The following is a 24777-nucleotide window of genomic DNA, read 5'->3' as shown; positions in this document are numbered from 1 at the left end:
TCTATTGGAAATTAAAACAATTGATTTACAGTTTATTGAATGAATGCTTTCAGTGTCAGATTTGTATTTGCCAAACAGAAGTACGGTCTTCACTGATTCACCACTACATACTCATTCTCTAAGGATGGTGCAGAAGGTTACACCAGGAATAGTCACATAAAATTGGCACAGTATGTGTAAGATTGTCTTGTAATTTTACATTGATCAAAACCAAAAAATAAAAGCGTTTAGGTGCTTTAAATTAATCCAAAAGTGCAAATACTCACTCTCAGCTGCTACCCTCTGAAATGGTGCAAAGTATCAAGATGTAGACCAGCGATGATGGAATTCAGGACTCCAAGAGGGAGGTACATTTATGTGATGCAGGACCTGCCCTTGAATGAAGTGGAACTGACTCTTTAACTAGTGTGTGCTGCTGCTGCTGCTGCTACCAAGTGGTCTTGGGACAAAGTGTTTACTCTTGCGTAACCTAATACTACTACCTCTGCAAGTGTCTCGTCAAAAAAGCCACACAGCATCGTAAGATTTCCAAATGGGTTGTGTTCTATGTGAATAAAAGCTTTCCGAGAATCCGTAACACAGGCGCGTCCTGTTGCGATAAAGCTGGATCTATGCAACTGGAACTTTTTCTGTTCGTCAATCTTCAATCCAAAACTATTGGGATTCTGCTGGTAGCTTCTCAACTGCGTTCTGATGTGTAAAGTCTTCAGTTTGACACTAACGGAGGGCCACTTTTATTCACAGATTTATTGAGGGGGGGGGGGTTTCAGCAACAAGGTTACGATGGATTGTTGGGATTATTTTTCCAGGAAAAGATATTGAGGGGGGGAGATGTGATCGAGGTTACCAAGATTATGAGAAATGTACATGAACTAGACAAAGATGATCGTTCAATTAGGGCAATGGTGGTGTAGTGGTAATGTTACTAGACTAGTAATCCAGAAGCTCAGGATTTCAATGGCTGCTGGTGAAATTTAAGTTTGGTTAATAAATCTGAGCTTTAATGGTAATGGTGACCTTAAAATCATCATTGATTGTTGTAAGAATCCGTCTGATTCACCAATGTAATTTAAGGAAGGAAATCTGCCACCCTTACCTGGTCCAGCCTACTTGTGACTCCAGACCCGCACCAATATGGTTGACACTGAATGAAGTTCCTGGCATTCTTCCGATAGCTCAAAAGGCAGAACAGTTTGCGCTTTGTTATCCTCCTTGTCACGGCATAGAATTTAGTAAAACATTTTCATCCATAGCAAATGGCTGAGCAAGAATCTCAGTTTAAGGGCAATTAGAAATGAGTAACAAATGCTGACCTTGCCAGCGACACCCATGCCCCATGAAAACATGTTTTCACGGCGGTACAATGGCACAGTGGTCAGCATTGCTACTTCACAGCGCCAGCGACCTGGGTTCAATTCCGACCTAGGAGTTTGAACGTTCTCCTCATGTCTGTTTCCTCCAGTTTCCTCCCACAGTCAAAAGATGTGCAGGTTAGGCAGATTTGCCATGATAAATTGCCCTTTAGTGTCCAAAGGTTTAATGGGGCTACAGGGATGTGCACGGCGAGTGGACCAAGTTACGGTGCTCTTTCAGAGGGTTAGTGCAGACTCGATGGGCCGAATGGCCTCCTTCTGCACTGTAGGGATTCTATGAAAGTATGAACAAGAGGGGGATATGAGGAAGAACGTTTTCACAGTGAGTGGCAATGATCTGAAACCCATAGCCTACGAGGGCAGTGGAAGTGCAGATGATGAATGATTTTAAAAGGAAATTGGAAAAGTACTTGAAGGAAATAAACCTCCAGGGCTACAGGATTGAGGTGGGGAATGGAACTGATTGGATTGCTCGAAAGAGAGCCTTCATGAACTGGATAGGCTGAATGGCCTCCTTCTGTGCTGTAGGGCTTCATGACTCTATGTCTTGACATCCTTTATGGAGATGAGACCAAGTAATTCTGAAAAGTCAGTACGCATGCCACCATGCCTTTAGAGAGCCTTCATATCATAGACTTTTAATATATGAATAACTGAACATTGTTCTGAAAGGATAATTCAGAATTTAAATTAATTCATTTCTAAATATGACTTTGGATTATCATTGATTCAGTTCACAATTTATTTCATTAAAGAATGGAATAATTTTGTTTCAATTCTAGCTGACTTTCACACATTAGAATTTAGGATTCGGATTGATTTTATTTTAAACATAATTGTTCTTTAAATTTAAAATGTCTGCCCTTGTTTATCTCACGGCTCTCCTGTAAGGTGCAAATACTCTTTGTTACCTTTAAACCTCTTTCAAAATGCAATAATTACACAACAATTTCAACGCTTCACCCAAAGAACAAAAAACAAAGAAAAGTACAGCACAGGAACAGGCCCTTTGGCCCTCCAAGCCTGCGCCGACCATGCTGCCCGTCTTAACTAAAATATTCTACACTTCTGGGGTCTGTATCCCTCTATTCCATCCTAGTCATGTATTTGTGAAGACGTCACTATCGTCCCTGCTTCCACCACCTCCTCTGGCAGCGAGTTTCAGGCACCCATTATCCTCTATGTGAAAAAACTTGCCTCGTACATCTCCTTTAAACCTTGCCCCTCGCACCTTAAACCCTATGCCGCCTAGTAATTGACCCCTCTACCCTGGGAAAAAGTCTCTGACTATCCACTCTGTCTATGCCCCCTCATTATTTTGTAGACCTCTATCAGGGCGCCCCTCAACCTCCTTTGTTCCAGTGAGAACAAACCAAGTTTACCCAACCTCTCCTCATAGCTAATGCCCTCCATACCAGGCAACATCCTGGGAAATCTCTTCTGCACCCTCTCTAAAGCCTCCACATCCTTCTGGTAGTGTGGCGACCAGAATTGAACACTATACTCCAAGTGTGGCCTAACTAAGGTTCTTTACAGCTGCAACATGACTTGCCAATTTTTATTCTCAATGCCCCGGCCAATGAAGGCAAGCATGCCGTATGCCTTCTTGACTACCTTCTCCACCTGTGTTGCCCCTTTCAGTGACCTGTGGACCTGTACACCTATATCTCTCTGACTGTCAATACTCTTGAGTGTTCTACCATTCACTGTATATTCCCTACCTGTATTAGACCTTCCGAAATGCATTATCTCACATTGTCCGGATTAAACTCCATCTGCCATCTCTCCGCCCAAGTCTCCAAATGATTTAAATCCTGCTGTATCCTCTGACAGTCCTCATCTCTATCTTCAATTCCACCAACCTTTGTGTCGTCCGCAAACTTGCTAATCAGACCAGTTACATTTTCCTCCAAATCATTTATATATAAATTTCAAACCTATTCTGTTTCCCCATAAACTAGAGCCCACCATAAGACCTCATTACAAATGCAAAGAGTTAACACCTTTAATCTTTCATCCCTTATACTCCACACACAATTTGACTCTAAAACCTCTCCTTTGATTAACCCTAGACGCACATGGACAAGGTTTCCTTAGCCACACAGAGTATATCCATACATAACACACAAAATACATACCCCTATCATCACAATTGAAGCATACTGCAGCTGTGGTTTTTGGGCTTGGAGGTACGTGTTTGTTATGCAACTCTCTGTAAATAAAAGCTTATAAGTGTAGATTAGACTTCAAGCTCTATCCTTCACCTCATGGCTGTCTAGAATAGAACAAGTTGAGAAGGCGGTGTGGATCTTCTTGGCTGATTGAGTTCATCATTGAATGGCTTGTTCAGAGACCATTAATAGTTGACCATACAGTAGGGGTTCTGGAGTCACAAGTAGACTAAACAGGCAATGGGATGTTGGCTCTATTCCCTGAAGGTCACTAGTGAACCCATTGGATTTATTTTGGTAATGCCAGTCCACAAGTTGTCAAATAGCATCAGTTGCCATCGTTAGTGTTTGGTCTGAATTATAAAACAGTATCATAACCACAATATTGACACCTTCTATCACTTTTGGCAAGTTCCCTTTAACTATACATCAAATTCTGAAATGTCGCTAGCCCAGAATCATAGAAAATTACAGCACAGCACAATTCAGCCCATTGTTTCTGTGCTGGCCACAAATAATCAATGTAGCTTAATCTCACTTCCCACCGCTTGGGCTGTAGCCCTGCAGTTTAAATGCAGATCCAAGTTGTTAAATACACCAAGGGCGTCTGCCTCTACCTCTCTTCCTTTTTATTTCTTTTTTTAAAATTTAGAATAGCCAATTATTTTTCTTTTCCAATTAAGAGGCAATTGAGTGTGTCCAATCCACCTAACCAGCACATCTTTGGGTTGTGGGGGTGAAACCCACGCAGACATGGGGAGAATGTGCAAACTCCATACGCACAGTCACCCAGGGCCGGGATTCGAACCCGGATCCCAGTGCTAACCACTGCACCAGATGCCGCCTGTCTCTCCCACTCTTTCAGACTGAATTCCAGACTCCCATTATCCTCTGGGTAACAAACATTCCCTCATCCCCTCGCTAATCTTTCCACCAGTTACCTTAAGGACGCGATTCTCCGGCCTCGTTATGCTCTTGCTCAAGCGAAAAGAGGTAGGTGAATAGCGGGAGAGGCCAAAAATGAGATCCGCGCTGGGCGCCAAACAGTTTGCGATGCAACCGGCCCGCTTCCGTCGGCAAAGTCGAAACCTCGGCGTAGTGTGGTGAGAAACCAATTATCACAATTTAAAACCCATTTCCATACTATTAACGAGAGTGACCCAATGTTCAACGGCGTCCCATCATTCAGCGACCTCCCCAGCAAGTGCTCACGCTGGCGCCGATTAGTACTCCTTTTGAAAAACGTGGAATTGGTGGAAGGGCTTCTGTGGGGAGCCGAGGAAGTGAGTAGCCAACTTTGCTCACAGGCTATGAGCCCAGTGGCGGTGGGATTGCTACCCCAGTGTTCAATGGGGGGTGAGGGACCCTCGGCTGGGGTGGTGCCCCATGGTCTGCACCATTGTGTCGGCGCCTTCAGCGATGCTCCTCAGTGACTGGTCGATGCTCTGCCTCAGCCGTGCTCACCTGTGACTGGGACAAGCTCCGCAGAACGTCATCGAGGTCAGCCTGCTATTGGGTCACATCACCCAGTGTTCAGACATATTGCCGAGACCCTCAGCCATGGCCATCACCGACTGCGTGACGCCTTGGACACATTCACTTATGGTGCCGACATCATACACCAGACTCTCCACTGCAGTCATCATCTTGGCCTCGAAGCCACTCATTGCTGGCGCCAGCTATTGCACCCCTAGCCTCTGGGACTCCTCCAAACGTCTATGGATCTGTTGGAGTGACACTGCTTTCTCCCTCTGAATGTCCCTGCCACACCCTATCATCTCCATCAGATCAAGTTAATCCACTTCCACAGGTTCAGTATCAAGCTGGGACCCAGCTAGGTCCTGGGATCCAGCAGCCCTCCGACTGCTATCTCACCTGGGGGTTCCTGCCTCCACCTGATGTGTATCATCAGTGGTTTGGTGATCCTCAGATTGTGCTCACGAAACCTGTCCACTAACGTCCCGCTGAGGTGCGTGTATCTGCGCTGGTGGGATGACAGCTGTACCGCGACTATAACGGTTGCATCCTCGGAGCTCTGCTCCGGGGCCACCCGGGATGGTCTGGCGCTGTCAGCTGTCAGACCCGTGGGAGAATGGACATGTGGTCAATGGGAGGGATGGGTCAGTCAGTAAGGCAATAACAACTCACGTTTGACATATCCTCCGGGTGGAGCCCAGTGGTTAGTCACCTCTGCGGCGTCCGCCAGCCTCCACGTGAGTGACCGATCTGTCCTCGGCTACACCAGTCACCTCGGACGAGGTGAGGATTCTTAAGCCCGGCATTCCTCCACCAGTCTGGGCCCTCTCCCGATGGTTATGGGAGAGATTTTCCTGAGGAGACACAGAGAGGACATGGTTAGCCACACAAATAGTTCACAGTGGTTGGGGGGGGGGTATGAAGGAGGGATTGGGGGGTTTGACAAGGGAGGGGGTGGAGGAAGGACTGATGGTCGCATGGGGATTTGGGGGGGTGGTGCTCCCTGGGGGGGGGGGGGGGGGGGGGGGCATTGGTGTCTACTCACACCTGCTGCCCGGTGTAGGTCATTGACCTTCCTACGGCACTGAAGGCCATTCCTCCTGGTCACACCCCCCGAGCTGGCAGCTGCTGTCACCTCATCCAAGGCAGCCTTGTGGCTGACTCTCCAGGACCCTTGGGAGACCAGGACATCCCTCCTGGTCTCAGCCGTATCTAGGAGCCTCCCCAGGTCAGCATTCCCGAATCTTGGCAAGAGCAGCTCAGACTTGTTAGCGGGGGGCTGGCAAGCATGGTCCCGGTGAATCATCCGGCGAGACTTCATTGGCGACGAAACGTCCGTGAGGCCTCGTTAAATGGACCAATTAAGGTTGAATTGCGTTGCCGGACTCGCCGGGCCGAGCGTCGGGAAGCTCACGGCAATTCCCGCTCGGTACCACACGTTGAAATTTTTCCAGAGAATTGCGCCCTAAATCTATGCCCCCTTGCTATTAACCTTTCTCCTCAGGGAAATACATCTTTCCTATGTTGTTATGTTTTGGGACTGTGTCTTTAATTTAAAGTAAAATGAAGGAGGGTCATGTGACTGTTCCAAAGTCTGCTGTACAGCAAGTCTAGGTGGTTTTATTATTGGAGATTAAAGGGACCCAGATTGTTGAACTGAGAAGAAGAGGTTAGGCATTTACATTGAACACAATGGGCGGCATTCTCCGTTATCGGCGGAAAATCCGCCGATCGGCGCAAAAAACGGCGCAAATCCGACTTGCGTCACGTCGGAAAAATGGGTCGATAGTCTCCGGCCCGAAATGGGCTAGCAGCGACGTAACGGGATCCGCAACACCCGACTTGATGGCTGGCCGTCGCTCAGCCCCGAGGTTCGAGTCACGCGATGTGGAGGCGCTCCTGGACGCGGTGGAGCAGAGGAGGGACGCCCTGTATCCCGGGCACGGCCGCAGAGTTGCCCCACGCCACAGCCGGCGTCTGTGGAGGGAAGTGGCAGAGGCCGTCACCGCTGTGGCCCTGACACCACGGACAGGCACCCAGTGCCACAAGAAGGTGAACGACCTCGTCAGAGCAGGCAGGGTGAGCCTCCCATATCCCCCATATCCCCCCCTCCCCATATCCCCCCCTCCCCCATATCCCCCATATCCCCCCTCCCCCATATCCCCCCTCCCCCATATTCCCCATATCCCCCCCCTCCCCCATATCCCCCCTCCCCCATATCCCCCCTCCCCCATATCCCCCATATCCCACCCTCCCCCATATCCCCCATATCCCCCCTCCCCCATATCCCCCTCCCCATATCCCCCCCTCCCCCATATCCCCCATATCCCCCCTCCCCCATATCCCCCCTCCCCCATATTCCCCATATCCCCCCTCCCCCATATCCCCCCTCCCCCATATCCCCCCCTCCCCCATATCCCCCATATCCCACCCTCCCCCATATCCCCCATATCCCCCCTCCCCCATATCCCCCCTCCCCCATATCCCCCATATCCCCCCTCCCCATATCCCCCCTCCCCCATATCCCCCCCTTCCCCATATCCCCCATATCCCCCCCTCCCCCATATCCCCCCTCCCCCATATCCCCCCTCCCCCATATCCCCCCGTCCCCCATATCCCCCATATCCCCCATATCCCCAAGTGAATCCAGCCCTAACCTTAACCTCTGCAATGCACACGCAACCGATGGCGTGCATTCATATACCTGCCTAACACTGTTGCCTTTTACCCCTGCCCCCCCCCCCCACAGGAGAAGCGCGCACACAACAATAGGGAGCATGTGAGGACTGGAGGAGGGCCCGCTGATGAGAGGCCACTGTCCGTACACGAGGAAAGGGCCCTGGAACTGGCTGGCGGACCTGAGGACCGGGAGGTTGCTGATGCAGAGGTCGGGGGCGTACTAGCGAGTGAGCCACCGACAGCCCGTCCCCATATCCCCCCTCCCCTATATCCCCCTCCCCGTATCACCTGATCACTGCCTGATGTCTAACCATGCCTGCTTCATTGTGTATCGCAGGACCAAACGTCCAGGCACCCATCCCCGCAGATGCAGACCGCCCGCAGGATGCCCCTCGGAGACCACAGGAGGCGGAGAGACCCGTACCCTCCAGCATGCGACGCCCGCAGGATGCCCCTCGCACACCACGGGAGACGGAGAGACCCGCACCCTCCAGCATGCGACGCCCGCAGGATGCCCCTCGCAAACCACGGGAGACGGAGAGACCCGGACCCTCCAGCATGCGACGCCCGCAGGATGCCCCTCGCAAACCACGGGAGAGGGAGAGACCTGGAGCAACAGGGAGACGACACCCCCGTCACGTGCGGGAGCGACCACCCAGCGACGAGGGGGGCAGCCACAGGCCCCCGTCACATCCGAGCCAGGACACCACTACCCAGGACACCACTACCCAGGACACCACTACCCAGGACACCACTACCCAGGACACCCCTACCCGGGACAGCACTACCCAGGACACCCCTACCCGGGACAGCACTACCCAGGAAGACGAAATACCGGACAGTGATTCAGAGTGGATGGGTGGAGACGAACCCCCACCCCAAAGTGCCATGGACTCAGAGTGGGACGAAGATCACGACACAACGCCACTGCTGTCACCAACACCCTCCACCATCGCTGAAACACTCACCACGGTTGGGCACTTTCGTGATGAGGCGTCTGGTACACTCACTGGTGCGCACAACACAGCCGTCCCGGTACAGCAGGTGGAGGTAGGAGCAGCAGAGGGACCGGGCGGTCGGAGGGCAGCCCAGGCCAAGCGAACATCTGCCGCCCAGATGGATCCCGGGTTCCTGCAGTTACCACACCCACACATAGATCCGATGCAACCACCGACCCGGAGACGAGCGAAGAGGGTGACGGGCGGCTTGCGGCGGCTGCGGTCGCAGGTGGAGGAGTCCACCCGCGTCCAGGAGCTGGGAGTGGTGCCGGTCATGCGTGCCACCCAGGCTGACACCGCACGGGTGGCGTCCGCGGTGGAGGCAATGGGTGCGACGGTGTCAGACATGGGGAACGGTTTGCGAGGCCTGGGGCCCTCCGTGCAGGCGGCGTCTGTGGTCCAGGAAATGGCTGCCCTCTCACAGGAGGCCGTGAGCCAGTGCCAGCGCCAGATGGCAGAGGCGCTCAACGCCATAGCCCAGTCTCAGCAGGCCATGGTTCAGTCTCAGCAGGCCATGGCCCAGTCTCTGCAGGCCATCGCTGAGGGCATCGGCGCCAGTGGCCATGTGCGAGCCGGCGTCGCACTGTCACAGACAGGGTTTGCCAACACCCTGGGCTCCATGGCTGCAAACCTGCAGACCCCTGTCGATACCAGCATGGGCCTCCAGGACTGGCAGCGCCAGATGTCGGGGGGGGGGCGTCGGATGGCCAGTCCGTTCGCATCCCCCACCCATGTAGAGGCCTGGGGGCCATCGGGCACCCCGAGGGAGGAGGAGGTGGTGTGGTCCGTCCCGGCTCCCTCTGTAGGGGAGGTCCCGGTACACCGCGACACCTCGGACTCCCCCCCTTCTGTCACAGGTGCATCGGGTGAGCAACGGGCAGGACAGGCTGGCAGCTCGCCATCCCAGTCGCCCGGGCCGCAGCCTGGCCCATCTAGGCCAGGACGCCCCAGGAAACGGCCGCCAAAGGGATCCAGTGTCAGAGGGCAGGAATCACAGGAGTCCACCTCCAGTTCTGCTGTACCGTCTGGGGAACCACGTAGACGTAGTCAAAGGGCCCGTAAGGCCAAACAATTAGACACTGAGTAAGTTGGCACGGTTGCAGGGCACAGATGTGTTTTAGGGGCTAGGGCACGTGCATGAACTCCTTTGGTTATTAAAGTCAATGTTACACCTTTGTGCTCTGTCCAAAGTGTGCGGGGGTGTCATGTACGTTGAGCGCAAGTGTGTGTGTGAGGGGTGGTCTTACCTCAGCCCCAGGTGAGTCTGCCCCCTTCCCCCTGGGCCGCCATCAGCATCCCCCGGGCAGAGGACGGGACCGTGCGCTGCAGTGTCACAGCCGCATGCAGGGATGGTCCGGGTGGATGGTGGTACTGTGGTCATGGGTCAGACATAGTCCAACGATGTAGAGCCAGGAGCTCATCGCAGGGCGGGTTGTCATCATCCTCCATGGCCTGCGATAGACACGCGTCCACCCGCAACTGTGTGAGCCCGGACCTTTGTGCCGCATGTGGATCGGCAATGGGGGGGGTGGGGTGGTGTGCATGCGGGTGGGGTGGGTGGGGTTGGGGAGGGGGGTGAGGGTGCTGGGTGGGTGGATGGGTGGGGGGTGTGGGTGGTCGGCTGTTGCCATGGTGTGCGGTCTGTGGCCATACTACCCGATTCCCACGCCCATCTAGTCAGTGAAGCGGGCGTCTATCAGTCTGTCCCGTGCCCGCTGGGCCAGCCGGTAACGGTGGGCAGCCACCCGCCTGTGTCTACCCCGTCTGCCCTGACCATTGCCCCCATCCCCCTCATCTGGGGAGGACTGGGCCTCTTCCTGCTGCTCCTCCACTCCGCCCTCCTCTGCCTGCGGCACATCGCCCCCTCTGCTGGGCTATGTTGTGCAGGACGCAGCACACCACAATGATGCTGCCGACCCTATCTGACCGATACTGGAGGGCGCCCCCAGAGAGGTCCAGGCACCTGAAACGCATCTTCAGCACACCAAAGCACCTCTCGATCACTCCCCTTGTCGCTACATGGGCATCATTGTAGCGGTTCTCCGCCTCATTGCGTGGCCTCCGTATAGGCGTCATCAGCCACGATCGCAATGGGTAGCCCCTGTCGCCCAGCAACCAGCCCCTCAGCCGGGGATGGCGTCCCTCGTACATGCCGGGGATGGATGACCGCGACAACACGAATGAGTCGTGTACACTGCCTGGGTGACGGTCGCAGACGTGCAGGATCATCATGCGGTGGTCGCAGACCACCTGTACGTTCATCGAATAGGTCCCCTTCCTATTAGTGAACACGGCCCTGTTATCTGCAGGTGGCCGCACGGCGACGTGCATCCCATCGATCGCGCCCTGGACCACGGGGAACCCGGCAACGGCAGAGAAGCCCACGGCCCGGGCATCTTGGCTGGCCCGGTCCACGGGGAAGCGGATGTAGCGGTGCGCCATGGCATATAGGGCATCTGTCACTGCCCGGATGCACCGGTGCACCGATGGCTGCGCTATGCCGGACAGGTCCCCACTCGGTGCCTGGAATGACCCCGTTGCATAAAGGTTCAGGGCCACCGTAACCTTGACGGACATGGGGAGAGGGTGTCCCCCGCCAGTGCCACGCGGTGACAGGTGTGCCAGCAGATGGCAGATGTGTGCCATGGTTTCCCGGCTCATCCGGAGTCTCCTCCTGCATTCCCGGTCCGTGAGGTCCAGGTATGACTGCCGGGGCCGGTACACACGGGGCGCCCTCGGTGCCTCCGTTGCCGTGGGGCCGCGACGTCCGCCTCCCCCTCCTCGTCCTGTCGGTCAGGTGTCCCTCCAGCCTGGGCGGCTGCCGCCTGCCCCTCTGCGGCAGCCTGCGCCGCCTCTCTGGCACGCTCCTCCTCCTCCTCTTCCTCCTCCTCCTCCTCCTCATCCAGGGCAATATAGACATGGGCGGCTGCCACCACGGCGGCCAACATCGCTGGATGATCTGAAAACATGACAGCCTGGTGGGGGGGAGGGGAACGACGACATGTCATCATTGCCCATAGCCCCCCCTCCCCCAGCCAGGTGGCATGGACCGCATGGGTCCAACTGTTAGAGGCTGGCAACTGGCCAGGTGGACCAACTCACTTGCCCTCCCATCCCCCTCCTCGGCACGAAGCCCCCACCAACCTCCACCCCAGCACGGACCCCCCCCAACCTCCACCCCGGCACGGACCCCCCCCTAACCTCCACTCCAGCACGGACCCCCCCCCAACCTCCACCCCGGCACGGCACGGACCCCCCCAACCTCCACCCCGGCACGGACCCCCCCCAACCTCCACCCCAGCACGGACGCCCCCCCCAACCTCCACCCTGGCACGGCAATGACCCCCCCCAACCTCCACCCCGGCATGGACCCCCCCCAACCTCCACCCCAGCACGGACCCCCCCTAACCTACACCCCAGCACGGACCCCCTACCAACCTCCACCCCGGCACGGCACGGACCCCCCCAACCTCCACCCCGGCACGGACCCCCCCCAACCTCCACCCCAGCACGGACCCCCCCCCAACATCCACCCCGGCACGGCACGGACCCCCCCCCCCAACCTCCACGCCAGCACGGACCCCCTCCAACCCCCAACCTCCACCCCGGCATGGCACGGACCTCCCCAACCTCCACCCCAGCACGGACCCCCCCCCCAACCTCCACCCCGGCACGGACCCCCCCCAACCTCCACCCCAGCACGGACCCCCCCCCCCCAACCTCCACCCCGGCATGGCACGGACCCCCCCCAACCTCCACCCCGGCACGGCACGGACCCCCCCAACCTCCACCCCAGCACAGGCCCCCCCCAACCTCCACCCCAGCACGGACACCCCCCAACCTCCACCCCGGCACGGCACGGACCCCCCCCCAACCTCCACCCCAGCACGGACCCCCCCCCCAACCTCCACCCCGGCATGGCACGGACCCCCCCCAACCTCCACCCCGGCACGGCACGGACCCCCCCAACCTCCACCCCAGCACAGACCCCCCCCAACCTCCACCCCAGCACGGACACCCCCCAACCTCCACCCCGGCACGGCACGGACCCCCCCCCAACCTCCACCCCAGCACGGACCCCCCCTCCAACCTCCACCCCGGCACGGCACGGACCCCCCCCAACCTCCACCCCGGCACGGACCCCCCCCAACCTCCACCCCAGCACGGACCCCCCCAACCTCCACCCCAGCACGGACCCCCCCAACCTCCACCCCGGCACGGCACGGACCCCCCCAACCTCCACCCCAGCACGGACCCCCCCAACCTCCACCCCAGCACGGACCCCCCCCCAACCTCCACCCCGGCACGGCACGGACCCCCCCCCAACCTCCACCCCAGCACGGACCCCCCCAACCTCCACCCCGGCACGGACCCCCCCCCAACCTCCACCCCAGCACGGACCCCCCCAACCCCCAACCTCCACCCCGGCACGGCACGGACCACCCCCCCCCCAACCTCCACCCCGGCACGGACCCCCTCCCGGCACTCCCCCGGAGCCCAGCCTACTCTAACCACCACCCCCCGCCGCACACACACACACACAACCCGAGACACACCTCTCCTCACGCAATTAGACTGCGGCCACGCCATTGCCTGCCCAGAGCCAACCCCCCAGGCCGTCACTCACCTCCACGCTGGTCGGCGTGAGCCTGGAGCACCGGGTCACGCCGATGAAAAGGAGATTTGATTCACGTCGACGTGAACGGTCATCACGTCGACGGGACTTCGGCCCATCCGGAAGGGAGAATATCGGCAGGCCGAAAATCGGCTGCCTTGCGCAGACCCGTGACATTCTCCGCGGCAGCGACGCCATTAACGCCCCGCCGACTTTTCTCCCTTCGGAGACTTCGGCAACCGGCGGGGGCGGGATTCACGGCGGCCAACGGCCATTTTCCGACCCTCTGGGGGGTCGGAGAATGACGCCCACTGTGTGCAGACAGTGAGTCTCTAAAATTCCAGAAAGGTGTTGAGAATTTTGGGTTGTTTGTAAAAATTGTCTTTGAAACTGTCCATTTATTTCCAAGATAAAAGGAAGTTGGCCTCTTCAGAATACATAATCAGTATTTCTACCTGGTCACAAATGTTGCCATGGAGAGAGTCTTTGTGAGGAGAAGGATTTCTGATATGCCTGAAACTTGGAAACAAGTTAGTCTGCCAATGTCCAGGATAGAGAGAGCAGCTAACGGCATTATGTTAATATGGTTGTGTGGGAATGTAGGCAGGAACTCATGCTTAGATTGGAAAGACCAAATTCGTGAGGAATTCAAATGAGCTAGATTTGCCTAGCTTTACAGGGAAACGTTTCCAGGAAAACATGCACCATAAAAGGGAATTCTAGAGGTAAACATTTCCAGGAAAATACTGGGAGCTAAGAGTCATTTTGGATTGATTCCAGGGGAATTGAATGTCTATTTAAAGGACAGTATACCTGTACCTGATAGTGGGTTTTTGGTTGTGTTAAAAGTTCTGTTTTGTAGTATAAAGCATGAATTTCCTACAAAAATAGTGCTTAATTATAGTGCTTTTAGTCTTTTTATTACAGTAAACATCTTAAACCATGAACTCTTATGTCACTTGTTCAGTATTAACAGCAAGTTCAAATTTCATTTTTTAAAGTTATTGGCCTCTACAGGGATCATAACATTATCCACTTTACCTAGATATCTCAATTAAATCTCCCTTCAATCTCCTCTATTCCAAAGAAAACAATTCCAGCCTATTTAATCTTTCCTAAAAGCTAAGATTTTCTATTCTTGACAACATCCTTGTATACCTCCTCTGACTCGCTCCAGTGTGATCATACCCTTCCTGCACTGTAATTACCAGACTGTACCCTAGCTGCAGGGCAACTCGTGTTTTATACCTCGCTGCTCTTATATTCTATGCCTTGGTTGATAAAGAACCATATTCCATACACATTCTGAACCAATTCATCTACTTGCCGGCTATCCTTAGGGATCTATAAGCATGAACACCAAGGTCCCTCTGTTTTTCTACACTTCTTGCTGTCCTGCAATTTATTGCATATTCCCTTTCCTTGTTAGCCTTCCCTGAATGCATCACCTCAGACTTTTCGGGATTGAATTCCATTTGCCACTTTTCTACCCATCTTAACAATCCATTGATACCTTTTTGTGGAGGACAATGTTCTTCTTCACTATCAAACATATAACTAATTGTTGTTTCAATTGCAAACATCTTAATCATGTCGCCTACACTTAAGTCCAAATCATTGTTATATGCCATGAAAAGCAAGGGACTCAGTATTCTGCAAAACCACACTGGAAACAACTTTCCAGTCACCAAACCACTTGCCAGCCATCTTTACTTCCTGTCGATGCGCCAATTCTGGGTCCAATGTCAGTTTTCCTTGGATATCATGAGATTTTACTTCTTCGACCTCTCTGCCATCTGGAACCTTGCAAAATTAAAGTGGACTACATCAATGACTACCCTCATTGACCTTCCATATTACCTTCTTCTACAGATTATACCCTTGATTATTCGAGGATCGCTGAACCATGACTTATGCCATGACTTTTCTATGGCAGGTTGAAGAGGCAGGCCCCAAGTCTATCTCAGCCAAATGGGAATTGCTCACTGTGTAGTTGGCATTATTCTGAGCACATGCTAACTGCCTAGCCAACCGAGCTAACTGGTCCTATTTAATCGTGACTAAGTTTGATTAATCTGTGCCTTAATAATAATTTATACTGTCTCTCAGAATCTTTTCCAATAATTTGCTCATACGGAGGTCTATCCCTTTCCCTTTTTAAACAATGGTGCAATGTTATAAGTGCCCAGTTCTTAGAAGAATAGGGAGGGAGGTAAAAGAGGAGGGGGAGTGGCACTGTTAATTGGAGAGTGCATCACAGCTGCAGAAAAGAAGGTAGTCGAGGAAGGATTGTCTACTGAGTAAGTATGGGTGGAAGTTAGAAACTTAGACCCCCCAATAGCAGCAGAGAGATGGAGGAACAGATTGGGCGGCAGATCTTGGAAAGGTGCAGAAGTAGCAGATTGTTATCATGGGTGGACTTCAACTTCCCTAATATTGACTGCAACCCCGTTAGTGCAAATGGTTTAGATGGAGCAGATTTTGTCAGGTGTGTCCAGGAAGGATTCCTGACTCTATATAGATAGGTCAACTAGTGGGGAGGCTATATTGGATTTAGTGCTTGGCAAAGAACCAAGCCAGGTGTCAGATGTCTCGGTGGGAGAGCATTTCGGTGACAGTGACCACAACCCCTTGACCTTTACCACAGCCATGGAGAGGGATAGGAACAGAAAGTATGGGAAGGTATTTAATTATACTGCTCTTAGACAGGAGCTGAGGAGCATAAATTGGGAACAGATGTTCTCAGGGAAATGCACAACAGCAATGTTGGGGTTGTTTAAGAATCATTTGCTGCGAGTGCTGGATAGTTTTGTCCCACTGAGACGCGGAAGAAATGGTAAGGTGAAGGAGTCCTGGATGACAGGAGAAGTGGAGCTTCCAGTCAAGAGGAAGAAGGAAGTTTACGTAAGGTTGAGGAAGCAAGGATCTGGCACGGCTCTAGAGGGTTACAAGGTAGCCAGGAAGGAACTCAAAAATGGACTTAGGAGTGCTAGAAGGGGGCATGAAAAAGCCCTGGCGGGAAGGATTAGGGGAAACCGCAAGGCATTCTACACTTAAGTGAGAAATAAGAGGATGATCAGAGTGAGATTAGGGCCAATCAGGGATAGTGGAGGGAACTTGTGCCTAGAGTCGACGTAGGGGAGGCCCTCAATGAATATCTTGCTTCAGTATTCACTAGAGAGAGGGACCTTGTTGCTCGTGAGAACAGCGTGAACCAGGTTAATAGGCTCGAACAGGTTGATATTAAGAAGGAGGATGTGCTGGAAATTTGGAAAAGCCCCAGGATAGATAAGTCCCCTGGGCCTGACGGGATATACCCAAGGTTACTACTGGAAGCAAGGGAGGCGATTGCTGCACCGTTGGCGATGATCGTTGCGTCCTCACTCTCCACTGGAGTAGTACCGAATGATTGGAGGGAGGCGAATGTTGTTCTCCTGTTCAAGAAAGGGAATAGGGAAATCCCTGGGAATTACAGACCAGTCAGTCTTACGTCTGTGGTGAGCAAAATACTGGAAAGGATTCTGAGAGATAGGATTTATGATTATTTAGAAAAACATAGTTTGATTAACGATAGTCAGCATGGCTTTGTGAGGGGCAGGTCATGCCTCACAAGCCTCATTGAATTCTTTGAGGCTGTGACGAGACACATTGATGAAGGTCGGGTAGTGGATGTGATGTATATGGATTTCAGTAAGGCATTTGATAAGGTTCCCCATGGTAGGCTCATTCAGAACGTCAGGGGGTATGGGATACAGGGAAATTTAGCTGGATATAGAATTGGCTGGCCAAAAGAAGACAGCGAGTGGTAGTGGATGGAAAGTATTCCGTCTGGAGGTCGGTGACCAGTGGTGTCCCGCAGGGATCTGTTCTGGGACGTCTGCTCTTTGTGGTTTTTATAAATGACTTGGATGAGGAAGTGGAAAGGTGGGTTAGTAAGTTTGCCGATGACACGCGGGTTGGTGGAGTTGTAGATAGTGTCAAGGGCTGTTGCAGGTTACAACAGGACATTGACAGGATGCAGAGCTGGGCTGAGAAGTGGCAGATGGAGTTCAATTTAGATAAATGTGAAGTGATTTATTTTGGAAGGTCGAATTTGAATGCGGAATACAGGGTTAAAGGCAGGATTCTTGGAAGTGTGGAGGAACAGAGGAATCTTGGGGTCCACGTACATAGATCCCTCAAAGTTGCCACCCAGATTGATAGGGTTGTTAAGATGCAGTTTACGGTGCAGATGGAGGCCATTCGGTCCATCGGGTCTGCACTGATCCTCTGGAAAAGAACCCTACCTAGGCCGAATAACCTGCTCTATCCCCGTACCTCCACCTAGCCTGCACATCTTTGGATACTAAGGGGAAATTTAGCACGGCCAATCCACCTTACCTGTACATCTTTGGACTGTGGGAGGAATCCGGAGCACCCGGAGGAAACCCACGCAGACACGGGGAGAAAGTGCAAACTCCACACAGTCACCCAAGGCGGGATCGAACCCGGTCCCTAGCGCTGTGAGGCAGCAGTGCTATAATCACTGTGCCACCATGCCGCCCACAGTGCTGTTGGTCAGGAGTCACATGGTTAGACCAGGTAAGGAAGACAGGTTTCCTTCTCTAAAGGGGATGTGCAGCATTCCTGCTGAACCAGCCAGTAGCCAGCTTGCACATGCAAATTGAGCTCTAAATGCCAGTTACAGTTCCCAGCCTTGGATTTCGTTGGCCTTGTGGGTGTAATTTGCAATTCCACCCCCGCACTGTGGAACGTCTTCCCTGAACCCACCATTTCCAGGTGCCAGCAAATGTGTTACTGTTTCGATGGATACCACCAGACACTGCAGCAGTAGTTTTCTGGTATAGCTGTGAGATTTCATCCCCTCTCTTCCCCATGTCTAATTTATTATTTCGCAGGATGTGGTCTTTACTGGCAAGGTCAGCATTTGTTGTCCATCCCTAATTGCCCTTGAACTGAGTGGCTTGCTCGGTCATTTCAGAGGGCAGTTAAGAGTCAATCACAATGCAGTGGGTCTGGAGTCACATGTAGGCCAGACCAAGTAAGGATGGCAGATTTCCTTCGCTGAAGGACAAGGATGATACCAGATGGATTTTTTACGACAATCGATGATTGTTTCATGATCACCATTACTGAGACGAGCTTTCATTTCCAGATTTCTGAACTGATTCCAAATTCTATCCTCTGCTATGGTGAGATTTGAACCCACGTCTCTGGACCATTAGCCTGGGCCTCTGGATTATTAGTTCAGTCACAGTCCAGGATCTCATCAGATCATGTACACCACGGATGGGATCCCAGCAAAGTAGTGAACATCGACCTCTGAAGTCAAGCAAGACACTTGAGCATGATTGATCTTGTTGGACTCCACATCTGAGAGGAAAATAGTGCAAGATATGTCAGATGCCAGAAATACTTCACATACTTTCTCTGGGTTGTGTGACAACAGTCTACCAGAGGTGTCAAGAACACAAAATCTTCAACAGGGAGCTAAAAGAATGCTCAATGATCTTTCTGCTGCATATCTGGTTGAAGGCAGAATATCTGATAGCCTAAGGAATCTCATTAGGTAGCTTTAGAAAGGTAGCCCCCTTACCCTGTACACTAACAGCCAGAAGAGAAATTTAGATATGTGCTACAAACCAAGCTTCAAGCATTAATCTGGAAGCCAGTCTTCTAATATTTACTGATGAACATATCCCACAGTGAGCCTAAACATGAATATATTGCTCAGAAAAGAATGAACTGGAGACAGTTAGTAAGAAGTCTTACAACACCAAGTTAAAATCCAACAGGTTTGTTTCGAATCACTAGCTTTCGGAGCACTGCTCCTTCCTCAGGTGAAGACCCTCAGGTTTACCTGAGGAAGGAGCTGTGCTCCAAAAGTTAGTGATTCGAAACAAACTTGTTGGATTTTAACCAGGTGTTGTAAGACTTCTTACTGTGCTCACTCCAGTCCAACACCGGCATCTCCACATTATAGAGACAGTTAGATAGTCGGTTTTATGAAAGATGAGGTTCGGGTTAGGTGGACTGGCAATGATAAATTGCCCTTAGTGTCCAAAAAGGTTAGGAGGGGTTATTGGGTTACCGGGATAGGGTGGAAGTGAGGGCTTAAGTGGGTCAGTGCAAACTTGATGGGCTGTATGGCCTCTTCTGCACTGTATGTTCTATGTTCATGGCAACAGGTGCCGATTTGTGATGACAATACAAATAAAACAGGTCATCATAATTTGCAACATAGTTATAGACAATAGAAACAAAATAAATAGGAGCAGGAGTAGACCATTCAGTCCCTCCAGTCTGCACCACCACTCAATATGACCCTCTATCTCAACAACATACTCCTGCACTCTCCCCATACCCCTTGACACCTTTAGAGTCTAGAAATTTATCTATTTCCTTCTAAAGCAAATTCAGTGACTTGACCTCCACAGCCTTCTGTGGTAGAGAAGTCATGGGGATTGTTCTTTCTACTAAAGACAAGTGTTTGGTCACTTTCATCACTGTGAGGTTTAATTCAGCTGTTCACCTGCAAATTGTAACCAGTTTCTTTTGGGCAGTAGGATGGTTACCATTGCTGCCTCACAAGACCAAGGACCCTTGGGTGACTGTGAGGAGTTTACACTTTCACCCTGTGTCTGCGGGGGTTTCCTCCGGGTGCTCCGGTTCCCTCTCACAGTCCAAAGATGTTCAGGTTAGGTGGATTGGGCATTCTAAATTGCCCCTTAGCCCTTAGTGTCCAAAAAGATTAGCGGGGGAGGGGGGGGGGGGGGGGACGGGGGGGGGGGGGGGGGGGGACGGGGGTAGGGCAAGGATAATTATGGGAATAGAGAGTGTGGGCCTAGGTAGGGTGCTCTTTCAAATGTCCTCTGTCTGCATTGTGGGAATTCTGTGTCCCACATCATCCAACGCTGAAGTTGCCCTGAGGGTGATTTGCAGAATCTCCTCGGAGAAACGGTGGCAATGGTTAAAATTGTCCGTCTTGTTTATTCCAAATGTTACGCTGATCCCTCAGCTATGGTGCAGCAGAAAACTAGGGGATCCCAGTGGAATTTCAGGATCTACTGACACAGAAATGGTTTCATTGTATGATGAATGTACACTCTCTGGAACCAGTTTTCCTCACCACCGTGCCTGCAGTGACCGCTGCTCCCTCCTCCGCAATAGTAAAAAAATGTCACCAGTCGCTTGGTCTTAATCTTCTCCTCTGAGCCCCCAAAACTTCTGAAAATACCCCAGCACCGCAACTCCCACCCCTACAGGAACAGGGCAAGGCACGCCCGCCTGGAATAGGACAATGGATGGGGATGGGGGTGAAATTGATGGCCAGAGTGCAGATTTTTTTTTGGGGGGGGGGGGGGAGGTGAGCTAAAAATAATGGATTCTGTCTCCCTGATGTCAATTGGAGGAAATTGCAGCTGATCCAAGTTGAGAGATCAGCAGTTGTACAGTGCAGAGGCAGCGGAAGGGCTGAAAGTAGTGGCAGTGAAATAGAGCTCGATACTGTGCAATCTGAAACTATATTCAGATGTTGTCAGTGAGAGCCAGCATGCTGATGTCATAGAATCATAGAATCATAGAAGGTGCAGATCCTGGTATGTTTTGGAAGAGTTTAAGGCCTCTGCCTCCACCACCAACTCCGGCAGCGAATTCCAGACTCCCACTACCTTCTGCATAAGGAAGTTATTCCTCATGTCCCCTCGACACCTTCTGCCACTTATCTTGAATCTATATACCCGGGTTCTCGAATTCTCCACCAGGGGAAACAATTTTATTCTGTCCACTCCATCTCTCCCCCTCATAATTTTGTACACCTCAGCCTTCTTTGTCCCAATAAACCCAACCTATCTAATCTCTCCTCATAGCTACACTATACTAGCCCTGGCAATGTTCTTGTAAACCTCCTCTCAACTCTCTCCAGATCAATTACATCCTTCCTGTAATGTGGTGACCAGATTTACACACAATAGTCAAGTTGTGGCCTCACCAGTATTCTATACAATTCCAACATTATATCCTTACTTTTATATTCTATACCTCTGCCAATGAAGGAGAGCATTCCATATGCCTTCTTTACAACTTTATCTGTTTAAACTGATGCCTTTAGGAACCTGTGTACTTGTACGCCAAGATCTCTCACTTCATCTACCCCTCCCATTTCTTGTGTACTCCCTATGTTTGACCTCCCTAAATGCATAACCTCACACTTTGTTTTTCTTTTTAAATTTAGAGTACCCAATTATTTTTTTCTAATTAAGGGACAATTTAGCGTGGCCAATCCACCCACCCTGCACATCTTTGAGTTGTGGGGGTGATACCCACACAGGCACGGGGAGAATGTGCAAACACCATAACCTCACACTTCTCTGTGTTAAATTTTATCTGCCACTTTACTGCCCATTCCACCAACCCATCTATATCATTTTGGAGATTATAGCTATCCTCTGCACTCTCCACCACTCAGCCAATCTTTGAGTCTCTGCAAATTTCCCAATCATGCCCTCATGTCCAAATCGTTAATATACAACACAAACAGTAAGGGCCCCAACACCAAGCCCTGTGGAACATCGCTTGAAATAACTTTCCAATTGCAAGGGCAGCCATCAGCCATTACCCTTTGTTTCCCGTTACTAAGCCAACTTTTTAATCCAGTTTTCCACACTGCCCTGTAACCCATGAGCTTTCACTTTCTTGACCAATCTCGCACATGGTATTTTGTCAAATGCCTTGCTAAACTCCACGTGCAAAACATCCACTGCACGACCTTCATCAACCCTTCTTACCACTTCCTCAAAGAATTCAATCAATTGTGAGGCAAAACCTTCCTTTACCAAATCCATGCTGACCATCCCTGACTAGTCCATGCCTTTTCATGTGACAGTTAATCCTATCTCTCAGGATTGGCGTAAGACTAATTGACATATATTTGGCATTTTCTTCGATCCCTTTTTAAACACTGGAATGACGTTTGCATTTCTCCAGTCCTCCGGTACCTCCCCTGTATCTAGTGAGGATTGGAAACTAATCCTCAGAGAATCTGCTATCTCCTCCCTGACCTCTTTTAGTACTCTTGGAAACAATCCATCTGGCCCTGGCGACTTATCAACTTTAGGGAGGGGGGGGAGGAGGAGAAAGAGGAAAGGCTGGAAAGTCACAAAAAGGGAACAACGTGGGAGGGGGCAATCCCCCCCTACCTGATCACAAGACAAACACAGCCGAAATCGACGGGGGGGAAGAAAAGGGAGAGGGGGGAGAGAAAGGGGGAGGACACAAGAGGGGAGCAGGGAAGGGCAGGATCGGGGAGCGAAAGGGACCACAGGCCAAGCCAGAAGGTGGCAAAATGTACATAAAGTAAATTAATGGTTGATGGGAAATATTCAGACTGGAGTCCAGTTACTAGTGGTGTACCACAAGGGTCTGTTTTGGGGCCACTGCTGTTTGTCATTTTTATAAATGACCTGGACGAGGGCGTAGAAGGATGGGTGAGTAAATTTGCAGATTACACTAAAGTCGGTGAAGTTGTGGACAGTGCAGAAGGATGTTACAAGTTACAGAGGGACATAGATAAGCTGCAGCGCTGGGCTGAGAGGTGGCAAATGGAGTTTAATGCAGAAAAGTGTGAGGTGATTCATTTTGGAAGGAATAACAGGAAGTCAGAGTACTGGGCTAATGGTAAGATTCTTTGTAGTGTGGATGAGCAGAGAGATCTCGGTGTCCATGTACATAGATCCCTGAAAGTTGCCACCCAGGTTGAGAGGGTTGTTAAGAAGGCGTACGGTGTGTTAGCTTTTATTGGTAGAGGGATTGAGTTTCGGAGCCATGAGGTCATGTTGCAGCTGTACAAAACTCTGGTGCGGCCGCATTTGGAGTATTGCGTGCAATTCTGGTCACCGCATTATAGGAAGGATGTGGAAGCATTGGAAAGGGTGCAGAGGAGATTTACCAGGATGTTGCCTGGTATAGAGGGAAGATCTTATGAGGAAAGGCTGAGGGACTTGAGGCTGTTTTCGTTAGAGAGAAGAAGGTTAAGAGGTGACTTAATTGAGGCATACAAGATGATCAGAGGATTAGATAGGGTGGACAGTGAGAGCCTTTTTCCTCGGATGGTGATGTCTAGCATGAGGGAACATAGCTTTAAATTGAGGGGAGATAGATATGGGACAGATGTCAGAGGTAGGTTCTTTACTCAGAGAGTAGTAAGGGCGTGGAATGCCCTGCCTGCAACAGTAGTGGACTCGCCAACACGAAGGACATTCAAATGGTCATTGGATAGACATATGGACGCTAAGGGAATAGTGTAGATGGGCTTCAGAGTGGTTTCACAGGTCGGCGTAACATTGAGGGGCGAAGGGCCTGTACTGCGCTGTAATGTTCTATGTAACCAAGGCCCTCAAACTGGAGCCCCTGCAGGCACTTCCCTTTATCTGCCCCGACTCAGACTCCATCCACATGTACCCACTCTGCACTCTTTCAACATTCGGCGCCCAATAATAAAATAATAGATTGGCAAAGACAGGCCGATCGATTGCCTATCCCTTTGCAAAAACGATCTGTGAATTTGTGGGGTCTTTCCGCCAAAATAAAAGAAGATATAATTTTACTGACTGTCCCAAAGAAAGATTTAGGGAGGAAAATTGGAAGGCACTGAAACAAAAATAGAAAACTTGAGAGGTTTTCATGTTTACCGACTGCACCCTAACCGCCAAGGTGAGTAGGAGGTGTTCACACCTCCTTCACCGCCTCGAGCAGATTTCCAAAATTCAGTTTAACGAATGAGGCCGCATCTTGGGCCACCTTGATTGCCATATAATGGAAGCGGGACCTGGCCTGGCGATGGGGCAACCACCCCAGAACGGCTCTCCTCTCTGGCAGAATCACCGGAAAGCATTCACTTTTGCTAAAGGTCAACTTATACCCCGAGAAGGAACCAAACCTCCCAAACAGCTTCATTATCTCCTCTGCACTGGCGAGAGGGTCGTCATATACAACAACAAATCATCTGCACACAAGGATACCCTATGCTCCCCCCACCCCTCTCTATCCCCCTCCACATCTTAGATGATCTCAATGCTATCGCCAGAGGCTCAATTGCCAAGGCAAACAATAGCGGGGACAGTGGAAACCCCTGTCTCGTGTCTCTCATCAGGTGGAAATACTTGGAACTCAATGCATTTGTATGAATGTTCACTGTGGGAGCCCTCTATAAGAGCTGATGCAAGCTATAAATCCAGGCCCAAAGCCAAACCTCCCGAGGAGCACAAACAAATAAGCCCACTCTACTCTATCAAATGCCTTTTCCGCATCTAATGAAATAATCACTTCCGGCTCAGGGGCTGGAGAGCGGGATAAAACAACATTAAGCAATCTCCGAATATTGGCCGCCAATTGCCTACCCTTAACAAACTCTGCTTGCTCCTCCGATATAATCCCTGGGAGGCAGGGCTCTAGGTCCACAGCCAAGA

At 51.6% G+C, this 24777-nt stretch overlaps 1 protein-coding gene across 1 annotated transcript in view; it reads right to left on the bottom strand.

Annotated features, from left to right (window-relative positions):
* Positions 1 to 435, bottom strand: part of epyc (epiphycan) — a 38235-nt gene extending 37800 nt beyond the window's left edge. Inside the window, exon 1 of the mRNA XM_072484950.1 lies at positions 267 to 435. The gene's annotated coding sequence lies outside the window, so the exon portion shown is untranslated. The remainder of the gene's footprint in view (positions 1 to 266) is intronic.
* Between the last annotated feature and the right edge of the window lie 24342 nt (positions 436 to 24777).

The sequence above is a fragment of the Scyliorhinus torazame genome, chromosome 19, assembly GCF_047496885.1.
Source record: "Scyliorhinus torazame isolate Kashiwa2021f chromosome 19, sScyTor2.1, whole genome shotgun sequence".
In the NCBI taxonomy this organism is placed as follows: domain Eukaryota; kingdom Metazoa; phylum Chordata; class Chondrichthyes; order Carcharhiniformes; family Scyliorhinidae; genus Scyliorhinus; species Scyliorhinus torazame.
Note: the sequence above shows the minus strand (reverse complement) of the source record. Positions and strands in the feature narration are given on the sequence as shown.